At 39.5% G+C, this 21,716-nt stretch overlaps 3 long non-coding RNA genes across 4 annotated transcripts; all 3 read left to right on the forward strand.

Moving 5' to 3' along the window:
• Positions 1–1,067: 1,067 nt before the first annotated feature.
• Positions 1,068–6,916, forward strand: LOC131995131 (uncharacterized). Of its 2 annotated transcripts, none has more exons than XR_009397185.1 (3): positions 1,068–1,833; positions 3,894–4,019; positions 4,097–6,916. It is a non-coding gene; the product is annotated as an uncharacterized LOC131995131 (long non-coding RNA). The 2 variants fall into 2 exon arrangements; XR_009397184.1 differs by having other exon boundaries at positions 1,068–1,812.
• A 2,488-nt stretch (positions 6,917–9,404) lies between these two features.
• On the forward strand, positions 9,405–12,187 carry LOC131994033 (uncharacterized). The gene is made up of 2 exons (XR_009396388.1): positions 9,405–9,521; positions 9,598–12,187. It is a non-coding gene; the product is annotated as an uncharacterized LOC131994033 (long non-coding RNA).
• Positions 12,188–12,570: 383 nt separating this feature from the next.
• Positions 12,571–14,060, forward strand: LOC131994295 (uncharacterized). Its single transcript, XR_009396606.1, has 3 exons — positions 12,571–12,715; positions 13,729–13,848; positions 13,900–14,060. It is a non-coding gene; the product is annotated as an uncharacterized LOC131994295 (long non-coding RNA).
• The last annotated feature ends 7,656 nt before the right edge of the window (positions 14,061–21,716 follow it).

The raw sequence follows: 21,716 nt of genomic DNA on the forward strand, positions 1-21,716 counted from the left end.
TACATAAGCTTTACAGAATACTCAGCTTAAGGAAATTTGCACAACTTGCTTTGCATAGTGTACATATTCCCAAGAATGGCACTCTAGAATTTACATAAAATTTTCTATAAAACGTGTTGGGAATCAAGCAACGGTTCTGATTGGTTTTAACTTGGAAAATGCAGGCTTATCTTGATCTTTCTTCATCCCAAATGTAAACTCAAGCGCCGCGACAGGTTGCGGTCGGGTTAATAGCCCATCACCAGGAAAACTTAAAGAAATTACTTTGAAATAGCGAAGAAGAATAAAAACCGATTCCCTTTATATTGATGACCCCCGCAAACCTTTTAAAGACCGTGATTTGCGCATCAGCACCTGGAATGGCCGCACTCTTTATAGAGAGGGTGCGGTGTACAGATGTATTGGAGAAATACAGGGCAGACATTACTGCCATATAGGAAGTGCAATTGAAATGTCAAAGTGATTATAACAATGTTTTGTTGATTGTATGTGGAATATTAGATCAAATAGAACATCTTTTTAAGATTTAAGAAAAAAATCGAAGCTGTGTTATTAAGCCTTTGACATTTATATTTACTGTTCCCTTGACCTCACCTTATAAGTGCATCCTGAACTTGTTGCAGCAATGGTTCGCACACGTTTTAGTGTGCCGAAAAAAGTACGATCTGACACTGCACTGAACAGGTGGCAACGGCATACTCCACTCGGCTAACCCAATTATTTGAAGAAAGCACTCCCTGTCCCGATAGTATAGTAGCGCAATGGCAAACCCCAAGATACGTATGTATATTCATTTACAGGTAGTGGCAGTTGCCCAACAACAAAATACTGAGTGCACTATCTGTCAAAATCAGTGATTAGTGGAACTCTGATTTTGTGTATGTTACTAGTTCGCGCCATTTTTCGTTGTTTGTGCGTGTTATAGTTCTTAACTATAATACACTGTTGTATGCGCAATGACAAAACGTGAGTAGGGCCATTAACTGTATTATTGTGAATGACACAATGTTTATTTGATTGGCAACACGGCAGAAACAGCTGGCCGTATAGGTGCCTATGTTCATGACTGGTCGCTTGGAGATAAATATGGACAATAAAAAGAAAAGTGAAAGGAAAAAGGCCATGACAGAAAATTTGTGGAAAATAGAAGATTTCCTGGGCTTTTTCCTGTCTCTTGGATTTGAAAATTGGAGTTGGCTGGACGTCTGGATCGTGTGAAGAAGAATAAAAACGATACTTTGTAATACGAGCGAAGTTGCTTACCGACCCAATTGAAATAGCCTGATGAACCAAACAAAAACAAAAAGAGAAAAACAAGAAATAAAACAGACTTTAGTCCATTTTTAATAAATTAAATTTTGTGTCACTAATGGACGTGTGAATAATGCCACTAATGTACACGGCAAAATAACCTAGAGTCTGATAAATCGCTTGAACATGAACTTAAAAGTCTTAATGTTATCTTATAAGATGAATAAACTAAAATCTTACAAGCTAAAGTAACAAGGCTTACGAACTAATTTAAAAGATAAAAAAACTAAAGTCTTACAAGCTAAAGTAGAAAAAGAAAACTTAATAGTTGCATATTAATTAAAAACAGGAAGAAAAAAACTAAAGACTTACAACCTAAATATATATAAACTCACGAAAAAAAGGCTAAATACCTACAAGCTAATGAACTAATTAAACCTAAATAATATGAACAAAATCAATAACTATATAACCACCCAGTCGGTCATTTAACACGTCCAGTCACAATCCAGTCATCGTGGGAGGCGCAGAAAACCGGCATGCTCAGACCGACATGCCCATGTAAAGAACCCTATTAGGACGGTTGTTCACCTTTTTAAATTTGCCCCATTAATGTTTTTAACAATTGAAAAAACATATGATTAATTATACGACACCACAAACTGAAATCTAAAAATTGGAAATGAAACCTAGAAAAAACATTAAGACAATATTACAAATATAGGTACAACAAGCAAGAAAAATATACACATACTTACCTACAAACAGACATACACGTACGGACGGACAGTTCAGCGGAGTGTCCTTCATCATCTACTATCATCATCTGCCAAGCCTTAGCCCTGGTTCAACGCCCAATACCGTTATTTTTTCGTAGTACCCGATTCTAGTGATAATTTTCTGGCTAAAAGTGTTTTTTTCCAATATCACATACTTGCCTTGCTTTTAAGGAATTTTTTAGCTGGTGGTTTTAGCAGCCAATGCTATTGTATCCCCAATACTAAATTTATATTTACTATAAGCCTAGCATGTAAATAAATAGATGAGTAAATTTCCTTACCATGCTGTTCTTTGAATAGAAAGCGTGGAATATGATCTTGAACCGGAATATCTTCAGAAAGCACGAACGGATTTAGAGGTCGAAATAGGCGAAGAAAAGCGCCAACGGACAAAGGTTTAAGAGGAATAAGAGAGGAGAAACGGACTCAGCTGTTTTCGGGTTATCTCAGTTGTGCCTTGTGTAACGTTCCATAGGGGTCCTGAAGCGAGGCCTGGGATTAGTCGTAAGATAGTATTTCTGCAAAACAGTTAAAGTAGTGGATGGATACTTACCTGTCCTTTTAGTTGGGGTCATCCTAAGTTTCCTCTTGGTCCTCATGGCAAAATGTGGTGTACCTCGAGGTGACAAGCTAGATGTGAGATGTCAGGATTAAAAGTAGCTTTTGGTGTTAGTGGGCTACATTTATCAATACTTACCTGATTAACTCTGCTTCTGGATGGCTAATCTTCAGCTTGCCCGAGGGCTTCCTCTTTGGACTGTGGTCCTTGAGCCTGAAAGTGGAAGAAGAGATATGATGGTTTAGTAAATTTCAACGATATGGTTCTAAGTTATTAAATTTTGTTATTTTCATTGTATTTTGCGAAAAGGTTTTATATTTTTTTGGCCAATTTTCAAAAATTTGCAAAAATCATTTTTATTTTTTTTTTACTGAATTTTCCTTTCTCACTATCCCATTTCTTACATTTTTTTTAATTGATTTTTCACTTTACTTCGTTTTTTGGTTGCCGATGGTCGATTTGTAAACTTTAGCATTTATTCGTAATCACTAATTATTTTTGACATTTTAATTTTTTTTATTGACCTTTCTCGGAGTAACTTTCTTTTTTCACTTTCACTCGTCAGGCTATTGAACTCGTTTACACCACTCAAGGATTCACCAACCAATTTGTTTTGTTTTAGGTTTTTATTGCAACTTCCGTTTTTTTGATCGCATTTGTCCTGTCCTGGTCCAATGATTTCCATGTATTTTCTGACCCCTTGTTGCTGTGCTGGCATGATGGCGTATGCGCGGCTAATGCTCGCCGTATAGGGTGGTTCTTGCGCAAGCGTATCATATGTCAAGAACAAAATTTTTACATGCCAGGCTTATCTGAAAAAAAGGTATGTTTGGCCGAAAAAGAAACGAAATATCTAATGTCTAACTAAAAAAGAGGAAGCACCACACCTACCTGTTGGAATGCCTTCTCGCCTGGTGTTATGGCGAGGTATAGCTCTCCCTCTGGAGCAAGTGTTCCACTATAGCAACTTTCCAATCTGTTGCCCCGTACCTACCTCTTCATCTTATCCCTTTCGTATTTCCTTCTATTGTAAGATCTACATGATTTTAATCAAAGACATCATCTTCATTAAACGTTATAAACAAGACCGTTTTTATTTATTTCCTATAAGATGGACTCATTCTTAAGGAATATGGTAAACAAATTAAAAATTCAGTAAAACAAAGTGAATTTCTCAAATCTAATTTTAAATCCCTTCATAATAAACAAACAAATTCATTGACTACTAATAAAAATTTAAAATTCTGGAAAATTAAATATAATGTTACAAAACGAAAGGCATTTAATAATATGTACATTTGTAGGGTAAAGCTGATTACACATAGGCTTCTCTTCTGCCAGGGAATTTACCGCCAATGGTATCTCGTCCCACCTGAACGCTTACTCTCTGTCTGTCCGTCTATGTCCGTCCAAAGATCGTAATGTTACAGGTATGTGTCGCGTTATCAAAAAAAATAAAAACGTTGCTTTTATTAATCTTGTTTTTTTTTTCTTTTCTTTCCCTTAGGCCATTTCATACGCCAAAAAAAGGACAGCATCTGCGGCCCAATTGGCCGGAACAAAAATCCCTAATAAACTTTCCTACCTGCCCAGATCGAGCTCTTTCTATAGGGGAAGGGCAAGGACCGTGAAAGAGTTGGAATTTCACTTCTTTCGTTTACTTTCCTGCCCTAGCAATAACTCACAATGATGTCGAATAACTTGCAATTCCACAGATTGAAATACGGTGTTGCTATTTAGAAACCGGCAAGCATCAACAATTAAGAAAAAAAAAAATTTGACCAAAGGCTAAGATTATTTTTTTACACGTTTTGTTGTTGTTGTCACTTGATAAATGGCACTGCACTTTCATTGATAGTCACTTCGTTCTCACCTCCGGCTGCTTCGACGTCTCAAATTTTTCCTCCTGTTCCAGTGGCTTACGTTATCATTTTTCCCATCATGGCGCTCTTCCCAGCCAGAATTTCCTCTGGTGAGCCAAATGACAACACACAACCAACTGTCCTACTGTCATTCAGACAGGGGTCGTGGTTCATGACTAAGCAGCTGACTACGTTCGGCAATTGTCGGCTAGATGGGGCTTTTAGCGACGTCAAGGCGCACGCGACAAACCCAACCATCCAACATCACTGTTAAAGAATGGTTGGGAAAAAAGTGCAATTCCTAAGATATTCCTGGCTTTATATTCGAATAAATCCGAGCAGCGATCCCTAAAACCTACCTTGGTCTGCAATCCCTAAATATTTGGATCGCTACCTTGCTTAGTTATACCATGGAAAACCTCATTTTTGTGCGACATATCGTTCAGCCATCTTATTTCAACAACTTGCTCCCATGGCAATTCGTCTAATACATTTCTATTCTGGTTGTTTGACATTGACCTTTTTATGGAATTTACTAGGTAAATCTACCCTGGTTTAATTCCTATTTACATCTCCCTGCCAAACACACGTATCTAATAGTGTATACAACCCCTAAGAACGATGAATTGCTAGGAACTATAAATGACAGCCGTATACGTTTCTTTATTGAAATAGGGTTGGTATCCTGTATGAGTGGCCACACCACTGTAACGCTGTTAAAATAGATGAATGGCCACTGTCATTCATAATTAAAATAATGTTGTGTGCGCGATGTCAAAACTTGAATAGGGCCACTAACCGTGGTATTGTGAATGACACAAGGTGTATTCGATTGGCAACACGGCATAAACAGCTGCCGTATAGGTGCCGTTGTTCATGACTGATGTCTTGGGGACAAATATAAACAATGAGAAGAAAAGTGAAAGGGAAAAGGGCCATGACAGGAAATTTTTGGAAGATGGACGATTTCCTGGGCCATTTCCTTTCTCTTGGATTTGAACATTCAAGCTGGTTGAACGTGGGAATCGAGTGAAATCTAGTGTTTTTTGTTGTTGTAAAACTAAAGCCAGGCATATGCCTTGTAGTACGACCAAACCAACACTTTTAAAGAAGAAGAAAGAGATGCTAATGCTTGTGTTTTTTTTACTGATGGTTAATTGTGTGCCAAACAAACATTGAAACTTGAATTTTTAACCGAAATATGAAAAAGTGAAACCTGAAAAAAAAGACTTTAATCTTAACAGCTAAATGAACTTACTTGCTAAATAACCTGCAAACTAAAATAAACTATCCAAACAATTACAAGCTAAATAAACCATAAACTTACAAGCTAGACAAAACCTCAAAATGATCGTATCTTTTCGGCCACGTGCAGCCACCATCACCGCTTCAATCAACGTTGGAGACGCAGCAAACTGGCATGCTCAGACCGACATGCCCCATGTAAAACCCTATGCCGACAGTTGAATTACTATTAACTTCGGACAAACGGATTCCAGACTTGATTTCCTTATTTTCCTTTTGTTTCAGCCTATATTTGTAAAGAAAGAGAAATGCAAATGTTTATTAAGAGTGGTTAGGCAAGACAATTGTGTATTTAGTTGCTATGAAATTTACATTTTTTAACTATTGTATAAAAGGTGGCCAAGGCGTCTCAGGTTGAGCTCAGCTTAGGTAGCTTTGACGTAGGTTTAAAGTGGGGGTGGTGTCCCAATAGTGAGGCCGATTGTGCTGTCTCTAATGCAAGAGAAGCTAAGAAAAAATACATGCATATGCATATTTTTACATATAAAGCCACCGAGAGAAAAATACTACATAAAAAGAACATAAAAACAATATTAATGCAAATATAGGTACCAAACACAAAGAAAAAATAAACATACAAGACAATTGTGTATTTAGTTGCTATGAAATTTACATTTTTTAACTATTGTATAAAAGGTGGCCAAGGCGTCTCAGGTTGAGCTCAGCTTAGGTAGCTTTGACGTAGGTTTAAAGTGGGGGTGGTGTCCCAATAGTGAGGCCGATTGTGCTGTCTCTAATGCAAGAGAAGCTAAGAAAAAATACATGCATATGCATATTTTTACATATAAAGCCACCGAGAGAAAAATACTACATAAAAAGAACATAAAAACAATATTAATGCAAATATAGGTACCAAACACAAAGAAAAAATAAACATACTTACCAATAAACAGACAGACACATACGGACGGACAGATCAACTGAGGGTCCATCTACCGGTACCAAGCCGGTGCCATCATCATCTGCCGATCTGGGAGTCCATCTCGCATTATTCCTGGTTCTGTTCCTACACTAGAAGAAGAAGAGAAACGCCGTTTCATATTATTGTTTTTTTTTTAGTTTATTCTGATTTTTTTTGACGTTTTTCCGAATGTTTGCATTTAATTTCCCATTGGATTTTCAAACTAAATTTCTATTCAAATCCTGTTTTGTATTTTAGTCGTTCGCTAGAATAAAACTATGAAAGATTTTATAACGTTGAACAGAATTCTAAACCTGTTGTTGGCTTAGGCCAATTTCAGAAGGTGATAGGGACAAAGTTCAAGGGTAAGTAAAGGTACTGAGTTTGGGATATCCAATGCATGGGAATGGATATCATGGTGAAGCCCGATCGCGGCTTCTGTGGGAGGGCAAACGCTTGGCAAGGCAGCCGCCAAGCCACGTACCGTCCGGTGCAGTGTAAGTTATTTGTCCATTCATTTCGTGAGTGAACGTGTTCTCCTTTTTTTTTGCATTGTATCTTCGTCTACCCCTATCTTTGTGGACTTATTTCGGCCTTCCTTTTTCATTTTTATTTAGTTAAGACCGGTATGATTTTTTGTGTATGGTGTAAGGTTGTCATTGGTTGCAAAAACCAACCCTATCCGGCGAGCTCTAGCCGTGCTCAACGCTAGCATACCGGCAAGGCACCACATGACACCACAAACACGGTAAATCCTGCACCTCCGAACACCACCATAACAATAACAAGGCAGCAGCATCAACTGGACCGGCTATGGCAAAAAAAAAATTTTTGTAAGTATCGTGCGAAAAAAAATTAAACAAAGTGTGTATCGTGCACGTGATCCCATTTCAATTGATTTCGCGAAAATTTTGTGTCAAAATAAATGCCCTGCAAAAAAATTACGCGTGTGTGTAAGTGAAAATGAAAGGCAGAGATTTCCCACTACAAGCGGTGTAAAAACAAATTATTAAATGTTATTCCTACAAATGAAAATAAAAGCCTATAATTGAACAGAATTCCCATTGGAATTCTATATATATATATATATTTATATATATATAAATATATATATATATATATATATATATATATATATATATATATATATATATATATATATATATATATATATATATATATATATATAGAAAGTGTGGAATATGATCTTCAACCGGAATATCTTCAGAAAGCACGAACGGATTTAGAGGTCGAAATAGGCGAAGAAAAGCGCCAACGGACAAAGGTTTAAGAGGAATAAGAGAGGAGAAACGGGTTATCTCAGTTGTGCCTTGTGTAACGTTCCATAGGGGTCCTGAAGCGAGGCCTGGGATTAGTCGTAAGATAGTATTTCTGCAAAACAGTTAAAGTAGTGGATGGATACTTACCTGTCCTTTTAGTTGGGGTCATCCTAAGTTTCCTCTTGGTCCTCATGGCAAAATGTGGTGTACCTCGAGGTGACAAGCTAGATGTGAGATGTCAGGATTAAAAGTAGCTTTTGGTGTTAGTGGGCTACATTTATCAATACTTACCTGATTAACTCTGCTTCTGGATGGCTAATCTTCAGCTTGCCCGAGGGCTTCCTCTTTGGACTGTGGTCCTTGAGCCTGAAAGTGGAAGAAGAGATATGATGGTTTAGTAAATTTCAACGATATGGTTCTAAGTTATTAAATTTTGTTATTTTCATTGTATTTTGCGAAAAGGTTTTATATTTTTTTGGCCAATTTTCAAAAATTTGCAAAAATCATTTTTATTTTTTTTTTTACTGAATTTTCCTTTCTCACTATCCCATTTCTTACATTTTTTTTAATTGATTTTTCACTTTACTTCGTTTTTTGGTTGCCGATGGTCGATTTGTAAACTTTAGCATTTATTCGTAATCACTAATTATTTTTGACATTTTAATTTTTTTTATTGACCTTTCTCGGAGTAACTTTCTTTTTTCACTTTCACTCGTCAGGCTATTGAACTCGTTTACACCACTCAAGGATTCACCAACCAATTTGTTTTGTTTTAGGTTTTTATTGCAACTTCCGTTTTTTTGATCGCATTTGTCCTGTCCTGGTCCAATGATTTCCATGTATTTTCTGACCCCTTGTTGCTGTGCTGGCATGATGGAGTATGCGCGGCTAATGCTCGCCGTATAGGGTGGTTCTTGCGCAAGCGTATCATATGTCAAGAACAAAATTTTTACATGCCAGGCTTATCTGAAAAAAAGGTATGTTTGGCCGAAAAAGAAACGAAATATCTAATGTCTAACTAAAAAAGAGGAAGCACCACACCTACCTGTTGGAATGCCTTCTCGCCTGGTGTTATGGCGAGGTATAGCTCTCCCTCTGGAGCAAGTGTTCCACCATAGCAACTTTCCAATCTGTTGCCCCGTACCTACCTCTTCATCTTATCCCTTTCGTATCTCCTTCTATTGTAAGATCTACATGATTTTAATCAAAGACATCATCTTCATTAAACGTTATAAACAAGACCGTTTTTATTTATTTCCTATAAGATGGACTCATTCTTAAGGAATATGGTAAACAAATTAAAAATTCAGTAAAACAAAGTGAATTTCTCAAATCTAATTTTAAATCCCTTCATAATAAACAAACAAATTCATTGACTACTAATAAAAATTTAAAATTCTGGAAAATTAAATAAAATGTTACAAAACGAAAGGCATTTAATAATATGTACATTTGTAGGGTAAAGCTGATTACACATAGGCTTCTCTTCTGCCAGGGAATTTACCGCCAATGGTATCTCGTCCCACCTGAACGCTTACTCTCTGTCTGTCCGCATATGTCCGTCCAAAGATCGTAATGTTACAGGTATGTGTCGCGTTATCAAAAAAAATAAAAACGTTGCTTTTATTAATCTTGTTTTTTTTTCTTTTCTTTCCCTTAGACCATTTCATACGCCAAAAAAAGGACAGCATCTGCGGCCCAATTGGCCGGAACAAAAATCCCTAATAAACTTTCCTACCTGCCCAGATCGAGCTCTTTCTATAGGGGAAGGGCAAGGACCGTGAAAGAGTTGGAATTTCACTTCTTTCGTTTACTTTCCTGCCCTAGCAATAACTCACAATGATGTCGAATAACTTGCAATTCCACAGATTGAAATACGGTGTTGCTATTTAGAAACCGGCAAGCATCAACAATTAAGAAAAAAAAAATTTGACCAAAGGCTAAGATTATTTTTTTACACGTTTTGTTGTTGTTGTCACTTGATAAATGGCACTGCACTTTCATTGATAGTCACTTCGTTCTCACCTCCGGCTGCTTCGACGTCTCAAATTTTTCCTCCTGTTCCAGTGGCTTACGTTATCATTTTTCCCATCATGGCGCTCTTCCCAGCCAGAATTTCCTCTGGTGAGCCAAATGACAACACACAACCAACTGTCCTACTGTCATTCAGACAGGGGTCGTGGTTCATGACTAAGCAGCTGACTACGTTCGGCAATTGTCGGCTAGATGGGGCTTTTAGCGACGTCAAGGCGCACGCGACAAACCCAACCATCCAACATCACTGTTAAAGAATGGTTGGGAAAAAAGTGCAATTCCTAAGATATTCCTGGCTTTATATTCGAATAAATCCGAGCAGCGATCCCTAAAACCTACCTTGGTCTGCAATCCCTAAATATTTGGATCGCTACCTTGCTTAGTTATACCATGGAAAACCTCATTTTTGTGCGACATATCGTTCAGCCATCTTATTTCAACAACTTGCTCCCATGGCAATTCGTCTAATACATTTCTATTCTGGTTGTTTGACATTGACCTTTTTATGGAATTTACTAGGTAAATCTACCCTGGTTTAATTCCTATTTACATCTCCCTGCCAAACACACGTATCTAATAGTGTATACAACCCCTAAGAACGATGAATTGCTAGGAACTATAAATGACAGCCGTATACGTTTCTTTATTGAAATAGGGTCGGTATCCTGTATGAGTGGCCACACCACTGTAACGCTGTTAAAATAGATGAATGGCCACTGTCATTCATAATTAAAATAATGTTGTGTGCGCGATGTCAAAACTTGAATAGGGCCACTAACCGTGGTATTGTGAATGACACAAGGTGTATTCGATTGGCAACACGGCATAAACAGCTGCCGTATAGGTGCCGTTGTTCATGACTGATGTCTTGGGGACAAATATAAACAATGAGAAGAAAAGTGAAAGGGAAAAGGGCCATGACAGGAAATTTTTGGAAGATGGACGATTTCCTGGGCCATTTCCTTTCTCTTGGATTTGAACATTCAAGCTGGTTGAACGTGGGAATCGAGTGAAATCTAGTGTTTTTTGTTGTTGTAAAACTAAAGCCAGGCATATGCCTTGTAGTACGACCAAACCAACACTTTTAAAGAAGAAGAAAGAGATGCTAATGCTTGTGTTTTTTTTACTGATGGTTAATTGTGTGCCAAACAAACATTGAAACTTGAATTTTTAACAGAAATATGAAAAAGTGAAACCTGAAAAAAAAGACTTTAATCTTAACAGCTAAATGAACTTACTTGATAAATAACCTGCAAACTAAAATAAACTACCCAAACAATTACAAGCTAAATAAACCATAAACACTTACAAGCTAAATAAACCATAAACTTACAAGCTAGACAAAACCTCAAAATGATCGTATCTTTTCGGCCACGTGCAGCCACCATCACCGCTTCAATCAACGTTGGAGACGCAGCAAACTGGCATGCTCAGACCGACATGCCCCATGTAAAGCCCTATGCCGACAGTTGAATTACAATTAACTTCGGACAAACGGATTCCAGACTTGACTTCCTTATTTTCCTTTTGTTTCAGCCTATATTTGTAAAGAAAGAGAAATGCAAATGTTTATTAAGAGTGGTTAGGCAAGACAATCGTGTATTTAGTTGCTATGAAATTTACATTTTTTAACTATTGTATAAAAGGTGGCCAAGGCGTCTCAGGTTGAGCTCAGCTTAGGTAGCTTTGACGTAGGTTTAAAGTGGGGGTGGTGTCCCAATAGTGAGGCCGATTGTGCTGTCTCTAATGCAAGAGAAGCTAAGAAAAAATACATGCATATGCATATTTTTACATATAAAGCCACCGAGAGAAAAATACTACATAAAAAGAACATAAAAACAATATTAATGCAAATATAGGTACCAAACACAAAGAAAAAATAAACATACTTACCAATAAACAGATAGACACATACGGACGGACAGATCAACTGAGGGTCCATCTACCGGTACCAAGCTGGTGCCATCATCATCTGCCGATCTGGGAGTCCATCTCGCATTATTCCTGGTCCTGTTCCTACACTAGAAGAAGAAGAGAAACGCCGTTTCATATTATTGTTTTTTTTTAGTTTATTCTGATTTTTTTTGACGTTTTTCCGAATGTTTGCATTTAATTTCCCATTGGATTTTCAAACTAAATTTCTATTCAAATCCTGTTTTGTATTTTAGTCGTTCGCTAGAATAAAACTATGAAAGATTTTATAACGTTGAACAGAATTCTAAACCTGTTGTTGGCTTAGGCCAATTTCGGAAGGTGATAGGGACAAAGTTCAAGGGTAAGTAAAGGTACTGAGTTTGGGATATCCAATGCATGGGAATGGATATCATGGTGAAGCCCGATCGCGGCTTCTGTGGGAGGGCAAACGCTTGGCAAGGCAGCCGCCAAGCCACGTACCGTCCGGTGCAGTGTAAGTTATTTGTCCATTCATTTCGTCAGTGAACGTGTTCTCCTTTTTTTTTGCATTGTATCTTCGTCTACCCCTATCTTTGTGGACTTATTTCGGCCTTCCTTTTTCATTTTTATTTAGTTAAGACCGGTATGATTTTTTGTGTATGGTATAAGGTTGTCATTGGTTGCAAAAACCAACCCTATCCGGCGAGCTCTAGCCGTGCTCAACGCTAGCATACCGGCAAGGCACCACATGACACCACAAACACGGTAAATCCTGCACCTCCGAACACCACCATAACAATAACACGGCAGCAGCACCAACTGGACCGGCTATGGCAAAAAAAATAATTTTTGTAAGTATCGTGCGAAAAAAATTAAACAAAGTGTGTATCGTGCTCGTGATCCCGTTTCAATTGTTTTCGCGAAAATTTTGTGTCAAAATAAATGCCCTGCAAAAAAATTACGTGTGTGTGTAAGTGAAAATGAAAGGCAGAGATTTCCCACTACAAGCGGTGTAAAAACAAATTATTAAATGTTATTCCTACAAATGAATATAAAAGCCTATAATTTAACAGAATTCCCATTGGAATTCTATATATATATATATATATATATATATATATATATATATATATATATATATATATATATATATATATTTATATATATATAAATATATATATATATATATATATATATGCACGACTTGGCTATTAAAAAAATATATTTTTTGTGTGAGTGTGTATGAACCCCATTTGGGTCCTAATGGTCATAAAAAACATATTCCGCACCATGGTAGATATAGACCAAAAATTTGGAATGAAGATCTAGTGAGAATAGGAATGACTATAATAAAAATTCAAGCAAAATAAGGTTTGCCTAAAAAATTATTGAAAACACAAATTCATGCGATCCTGATGAAACAAATCGATATTGAAAAAACAAATTTCCAACGAAACGTACAAAAAATAAATATATAAATGAATAAAATATAAAATTTGCTTTCAAAACGCTTTCTAGAAAACTTTATATTAAAACACACACTTGAATATATTTAAAAATCGTAAAAACCGAATTTGGACAAATTCCAAAGAAAATTAAAATAAGTGAAAATAGATTGACAGAATTTATGCAATTTAAAGGTGCAAACTGAAAAATTTCAAACGAATATACGGAAATATAAATCTAGAGAAAAGAGCCAAAACCGAAGCCCAAAATGAATCAAGGCAACATATTACCAAATCTAATCGACAAATTAACGCAATAAAAAATTAAACCTCTACTGAAAGTTCTCTTTACATTTTGTCTAATTTTTCCTCTTCTTTCTGCACAAAAAACATTTTATATCTTCTTTATATCTTTCCAGACCTCAAGAAAAAGAACTACTGGACGGCACTGACGACCAAGCCGTAACCCACATCTCGATGAATGGAGCATCCTCCATCGGAAAACGTAGGGGGCCTTCCGCGAAGGACTAATATGCGAGGTAGGTAATAAGTGCATAATTTAACAAAGGGTTAACCTTCTGATTCCCTAGGTACCAACAAAAACCTCCATAGACCAAAAGTATGCCTAAAAATAAAGCGCCAGACTATGCTTAGTCGAAATAAGCCTGGATACCAAGATCCACCGGGCAATATCCGGGTCAAAAACATGTGTGGCCAAAACACTCCTTGGAGCATAACATGTGCCAAAGTTATCCGCGGTGCTCCTGAAGACCAAATTCGGGAATGGGTACCAGAGTCTTCGTCACCGAGTACGGCGTTTCGGCCCTTTCACCGTAGTGACTCTGCCTCGTGTCTTTCCTCCCACTGGGATTCCAACTGCTGTAAATTTCCTTTGGCAGCTCATAGTCCTTCGATGTGCATCCTGTCATAGATTCGGTGGGGCCCAGGGGGTAGGCTCGTCACAATTTGACCGCCCAGAGACGTTAGCATCCGTTGGAATCACTATTTAAGGAAAGATATCGTAGTACTCTGGTTACGAAATCTCCGGCAGTCATCTCCGTTGCTTGGTGCAAATGGTTCATCGTTGACTCTATGGTCAGTAAGCACTTGGGAAAGATAAAGCCAGTCAATGGTGGTATCTCGTCCCACCTGAACGCTTACTCTCTGTCTGTCTGTCTATGTCCGTCCAAAGATCGTAATGTTACAGGTACGTGTCGCGTTATAAAAAAAATAAAAAAGTTTCTTTTTCTAATCTTGTTTTTTTTTTCTTTCCTTTCCTTTAGGCCATTTCATACGCCAAAAAAGGGCAGTAGTTGGCCGGGACAATAAATCAATTTCAGGGCAGCCGGTTGTACGTACCTGATTGACCCGATGGAGTCCTTCATTGGCAAAGGTTGCCGCATCAGTGTACAATACACTGTTACAACAACAAAAATCCTGTAAACGGTGAGTATGTGAACTACGCAAACCCAATAGTAACCAGAATTAGAGTAGATTGTTGTTCAAAGGACAGAATTCTTCCGCAATGGAAGATTTAAATCGAAAATTAATGCGAACGGGAAAATTGGAATGTCAATTATCCTTGCGGAAACCAGTTTCAGTACCACTCGCTATCTGCGCGAAAGGATTGAAAAAAAAAACTTGTAGTATCTATGCAACATCTGTCCCATGTACTTCGCTCAAATCACCAACGAAAACAACTTCTGCCACTGGGCTCGAAATAGGTGAATTGAAATCTCAAAACAAAAATTTAATTTTCAATTGAATTCAAAATACAAACATTCCGCGGTCTTTCAAAAACACATAGGCGGAACTCCTTTTACCTTCTCTCAAACCACACCGAAAAAGAACAGAGTTTTCAAATTGTTCTCAAAACAAAAATTTAATTTTGAATTGAATTGAAAATACAAACATTCCGCGGTCTTTCAAAAACACATAGGAGGAACTCCTTTTACCTTCTCTCAAACCACACCGAAAAAGAACAGAGTTTGAAACCTTTCAATTCCAACCACTGTTGCCGAAAAAACTCTCCACGAGTTGTGAAAGACTAAAATTTTCCAGGCATATTCTAGCTGCCAAAATGCTACCGTATCAATGATATAATAGTCGAAACTATATCTTCTCCTCAATCGCCGCCGAGAAAATCTGACTCCTTGTTGGAAGTCGTCTGGTGTCAACCTCGAGACAAAAAAAAAAGAAAATAAAAAAAATTTCGCACTGCATGGAGCAATCGCAGATTCTTTACTATTTCAAGTCCTTCATGTGATATACACCCAAAGGCTTGACTTTCAAACCTTCTACCTCATAGAGGCAGTTTCCAACTGGTTTCACTCTCCGGCATTTGTGGAATTTCAGGCCTAATTTCGCATTGAATTGATTCTTAAATTCACTCTGTTGAAAACTTCTGCGGTACAGCTCTTTTCCTGGTACAAACCGAACAGTCCTACTCCTAACATTGTATTTCCTCTTATTGCCCAAATAGGCTTTATGTAGATTCTCTCTGACGGTCTTCCTTATCAGCTCCAGTTTGATCGACTTCGGAATGATGTCATTTTCGGGATCATTCAAAAACCACTACTTCTTTGCCAGGGCGTACACGCTGCCATGCTAAATCATGTTCATGCCAAACAAGGCAAAGTAGGGGGTAACTCCTATCAATGAGTGCACTGAAGAACGCAGGGAGCACTCTATCTCAGACAAATGCTTATCCAATTCCTGGTGGCTTTCCTTCAAATACAAACGTACAGCCGCCAGGATGGACTGATTTACCCTCTCCGAAGCATTTGTCTGGGGACAGTGCGTAGCCGTTCTTAGGTGACTGATCCCGAATCTTGTCATCAACTCTCGAAACTCCTTACTAACGAATTGCGGCCCGTTATCGGACACAATTGTCTGAGGCGTACCAAATTTAAGGAAGACCCCATAAACTAGAAACTTTGTGACATTCTTAGAACTTGCTTTCGTCATTGCCGAACCCGATAAAAATAAAAGAGTTCTTATTCCTTGAGCGGGGGTATGGACCCAGGAAATCTACATAGATTCGCTGGAACGGTCTCTCCAATAGGGTCTCCTTCCCCATCGGTGGACGAAGGGTAGTATTGGCTGGCTTCGCGGACTTGCAAACTTCACAACCTAGGCATGTTGGGCCAATAGAAATACTCCCTTATCCTCCTTAAAGTCCTATGAAACCCCCCATGCGAAGCCTGCGGTGAACAGTGAGGTTTCTCAATCATACCTGCGGTCAATTCTTGGGGAAGCCATAGTTTTCACGAAAAATCCTCGTGAATGGGCACGCCTTCGTAGTGCTGGGTCTTTTTGTAGATATACCCGTCTACAACTTTAACATCTGAAAAATTGTCAGTGTTCCTCAAGATAGTGGAAATCAGTTCATTATAACTATCCGACTTAAAAACCTCCGCGGACAAATCTATCAGAGAATCGACTCCTCCATGCCATATCTGGACAGGGTATCTGGCACTACATTCTTAGAACCCTGCCGATGCTCCACATCAAAAGAATAATAAACGAATAAAAGTACAGTATATCTACACCAATTCGCTAAACAAATTCAATACAATTCTTACCAAGGCAGCATACGGTGGCACCACTATCGTGCAAGCCTTCTATTTCGAAGTGCTGAATTCGAATTTTAGTGTAGAGCCTTGTATCGTCACCCTCATACAAAGAAGCCGAAGCAATTGTGTGACGAATCTGCTTCCTTCGCTTATACCGCTCCTGTGCTCTCTTTACTTTAGTGGAAACCTGTCCAAAAATTCTAACTCTCGCTTTTTCATACGCACATGCCATGGTTTTAGCTCCCTAATCTGGTTAGCTATCTAGCAGTCTTTGGCTCTGGATTAACCAGAATTCTCATGGGTGTTGAATTAGAAAAGCTAGGTGTTTGTCTGGAATCCTCCTCTACTGCTGTGGGGTCTCCGTTTGTGTCGAACGCAGTACGGGACGCTCTCCGTATCAAGTTTCCCTGACACTTAGGACACTTTGGTTTACAACTCTTTCTTTACCGCATCGAAAGCAAAACTCTCAGCTTACGGGTACAGGACACCCAATGCCGTTCTTGCGGCAATTCCAACAAGTGTACTTCGTTGTATCTCTTAGCGCATCTATCTCTAGATCGACTGTTTCCTTCACTGGCTCAGGGTATATTTCCTGGTAATAGAGCTCATGCACTCTTGGTGTTTGGTAGGGTCTTTGATGATAAGCCTGTCTTTGTCTAGCAACCATCGCCTCGGCACGTTTAAATTCTTGGCGGAAATGGTTCAATCCATGTAAGTTCCCTTTCATAATTTCCACTGATTTGTCTTTTTATTATTGCAATGAAAAAATCTTTGAACGACTCATTAGGTAATTGTCGTCTGTCCATAATCCTCTTTTGAATTTGGAATTCATTCTGGAAGCTGTGAAATTGGGCCAAGAATGCTTCTCCAGTGATAGAATGGAGCGATACGACGCTGCTGCTAATACCAGTCCAGTGCGCTACTCTCGAGTAGCTTTGGGAAGTCTCTGAGCAGCTCTTCATACGGGTATCCGTAGTCTTGCCTCATGGATTCTAGTTGAAACATAAAATCCTTCGCGTCCATCTTCTGGTTGCTACCATCAAACGCACTCTCAATTTCTTCACGTCATATCTTGGGCACGGAGACGGCATTTGTGAATACGGCATGTTTTGTGGAGACTGCCAGTAAAGATCTTCGGCTGATTGCGAAGCGTAGCGCTCATGGATAAACTCATTGTTTGGTGGGGGTCTAGTTCTTGCCCCAGGTCCCATTCGCGATGGTCTTCGCTAAGGTACGCCCTTATCTCGGCCAGTATCGACTGGTTAACACGCTCCGACACGTTGGCCTGTGGCGAATGGGTAGCGGTCCTCATGTGGCTTACGCCGAAATTTTTAACCAAGTCCTGGAATTCCTTACTTACAAACTGTTTGCCATTGTCGGAGACAATGACCTCTAGAGTGCCGAACTTGTGGAAAACTTCGAAATTCAGAAACTACCACATTTTTGGCATTCGCCTTACCCATTGCTTTTAACAGCACGTATTTAGACATATGGTCTAAAACGATAAAAATAAAGGAATTCCACGACATGGAGCGCGGATAGGGGCCTAGGAAATCCATATAGATGCGGTGGAATGGTCGTCCCACCTCAAATTCCTTTCCAATGGGCGGACGTAAAGTTCTGGTTGCCGGCTTTGTCTCTTTACAAATTACATTCATGTTTGGCCAGTAAAATAACTCTTTTACACGGTGCAACGTCTTGTGAAACTCGCCATGAGCTGAGGTAGGTGGGCAATGAGGCCTTTTGATGACTTCTTCAGTCAGCTCGGCCGGCATCCACAACTTCCACGCGAAATCCTCACGCAAAGGATCACCGTCGTAGTGTCGCGTTCTTCTGTAGGCGATACCATCGATAACCCGAAAATTGGGTAAACTTGCCGCGTTTTATTCAATACTCCGGGTAAGATCTTGATAGGCGTCAGACTTAAAGACTGGCGAGGAGAGGGTCAATAATTGTCCTAAGTCCGCGGACAGTTCGTCCATATCGTACCTAGACAAGGTATCCGGAACAATGTTCTGGGTACCCTGCCTATGCTCGATATCGAACGCGAAGGACTGTAAGTGGAGGCTCGACCTCGCCAGTCTTCCGCTTAAATCCCTATGGGACATCAACCATTTGAGGCTGCTATGATCAGTGATGATGGTGAAGGCCATTAACTCAATATAGGGCCATTAACTCAAACACTCTCTCTCCGTTACTGAATAATTCCTTCGTGAAAAATATGCAATGGGAAGGTCGAAGGTCGGGGTAGCTATCGTCGCGTACTCGGGTATGAACCGCCTATACCAGCCGGTGGCGCCCATGGAACTTCTCACTTGTTTGGCCGTCTATGGGTAGTCAAATCGAGTTATAAAGGGTGATTTTTTTGAGGTTAGGATTTTCATGCATTAGTATTTGACAGATCACGTGGGATTTCAGACATGGTGTCAAAGAGAAAGATGCTCAGTATGCTTTGACATTTCATCATGAATAGACTTACTAACGAGCAACGCTTGCAAATCATTGAATTTTATTACCAAAATCAGTGTTCGGTTCGAAATGTGTTCATTCACCGTAACGTTGCGTCCAACAGCATCTTTGAAAAAATACGGTCCAATGATTCCACCAGCGTACAAACCACACCAAACAGTGCATTTTTCGGGATGCATGGGCAGTTCTTGAACGGCTTCTGGTTGCTCTTCACTCCAAATGCGGCAATTTTGCTTATTTAAGTAGCCATTCAACCAGAAATGAGCCTCATCGCTGAACAAAATTTGTCAAAATTTGAACACATTTCGAACCGAACACTGATTTTGGTAATAAAATTCAATGATTTGCAAGCGTTGCTCGTTAGTAAGTCTATTCATGATGAAATGTCAAAGCATACTGAGCATCTTTCTCTTTGACACCATGTCTGAAATCCCACGTGATCTGTCAAATACTAATGCATGAAATCCTAACCTCAAAAAAATCACCCTTTAGTTTCAACCTATGCTGGATCCGCCTTGAGAGTACCTCCACAAACAATATAGCCTAAGTATCGCAGCTCTTTGAAGCAAAATTTGGATTTTGCCACATTTATCGTGAGCCCCGCTTTGGTTAACAATTTGGCCAAACGCTTCAGCGACTCCAGGTGAGTGTCAAAATCTGGCGACACCACCAAGATAAACAAAAACACGGTCTCTTAGTGCTGTGGGAATCACGTTGTCCATTAACCGGCGTCACCTCTGTGCTGCATTACACAACCCAAAAGGCATGACGGTAAAATGGTAAAGAGGCCTCCCCGGCACCGTAATGGCTGTTTTCTCTTTACTGGATTCGTCAAGGGTTATCTGCCAGAAAGCATCCTTTAGGTCGACACTGGATATATAATAGGTGTCACCAAGCCGGCTGAGTAGACCTTCAATATGCTAAAGAGGATAGGCGTCCTTGACGGTGAGGGCATTCAGCTTGCGAGCATCAACGCATAGTCTATTTTTCTCGCCCTTGTGGACTTATGTCACTGGATGACTCCAGGGACTATCGCTTGGCTCTATCACCCCAAGGCTAACAACCTATCCAACTCCGCATACATTAGTTTCTGCACAGCTGGCGACACCGGATAGTGCCTACTTTTCACAGGAGTTGCATCATGTGTGTCGATTGTGTTTACCTCAGACTGTGTCCTGCCCAAGCCTTTCTTAGTAAAGCAAGGGAATTTTTCTATCACATCTTCCAAGCGTTTCCGCTGAAAGTCTGACAACACATGGACTTTCTTGTCAGCTTCTTCACAAAGGCTCACATTGTTGGTGGTCAAACTCTCAATTTAGACAAAAAGTTGAAATTTGCACATTAAATCAATGCCGAGGAAAAGAGACCTTCCCAAAGTCGGTACCAAAAAGAAAATTTCATCTTCCGTGTGTATATACGAGTAGAATGGATGTACCACTAAATTTGCTTTGTCGACAAAGTCGACACACCCTTTACCCAGACAGGATACTGTGGCACCACTGTCGAGTAAGCCCTCTATTTCCTGACCGCCAATTACCAACCGGGTATAAAAGTGTGTGTCATCGCCCTCGTAGAGCGATGCCGCTGCAATTTGTCGCCGTAAAGCTTTTCTCTTTTCTAACGCTCGCGCGCCTTTTTAACCTTATTGAAGATCCCAAAAATCCTCGCCTTTGCCTCCCTATACTCTTGAACCCGGACATGTAACGGCTTTAATTCTCTCAGCTTCGGGACAAGTGTAGAGCTATGCGTATGCTGTTGGGAATTACTAAGAAGGGTGATTTTTTTATCAGACGATGGAACTGGATCTAAACTGGTGTCGACCGCACCTCTCCAGTCTGAGATGGGATCCTCTGTCTGTTTCCCTGACATTTCGGGCAGTTCTTGACGGTTACTCCATCATGACCACACCTATAGCAGAAGAATTTTCTGGGCGCGGCACAATCCACCCAGCTATGACCTTCAACTCCACAATTCCAACATTTCAAATTTGTTTGCCCTGAAGTGCATCCACTTCTAAGGCCTCTGGGCGTAACTCTCCCTCCCAGGCTAACTCATGAACGCGCTGTGGCACAAGATTTGAGTGCTGGTACTGCTGACTTGCAGGAAGGCTTTCCGCTCTTTTAAATTCTCTGTAGAAGTTCCCCAAGTCGTTAACTCTCACTGAGAATATCATCTGCGCCAATGCTGTTTTCAGGTTGCCCCTCATAATCTCTACCATTTCCGCCTCTCGATAGGGCGGTTTCTGCTGGTTTCGCAACTGAATCACCGCATTATAAAAATCTTCGAAGGATTCATGGGGCTGCTGACGACGATTAAGAATTTGCGATTCAATCTGGAATTCGTTTTCGAACCGCTGGTATTGC

Source organism: Stomoxys calcitrans, chromosome 1 (genome assembly GCF_963082655.1).
Source record: "Stomoxys calcitrans chromosome 1, idStoCalc2.1, whole genome shotgun sequence".
NCBI lineage: Eukaryota > Metazoa > Arthropoda > Insecta > Diptera > Muscidae > Stomoxys > Stomoxys calcitrans.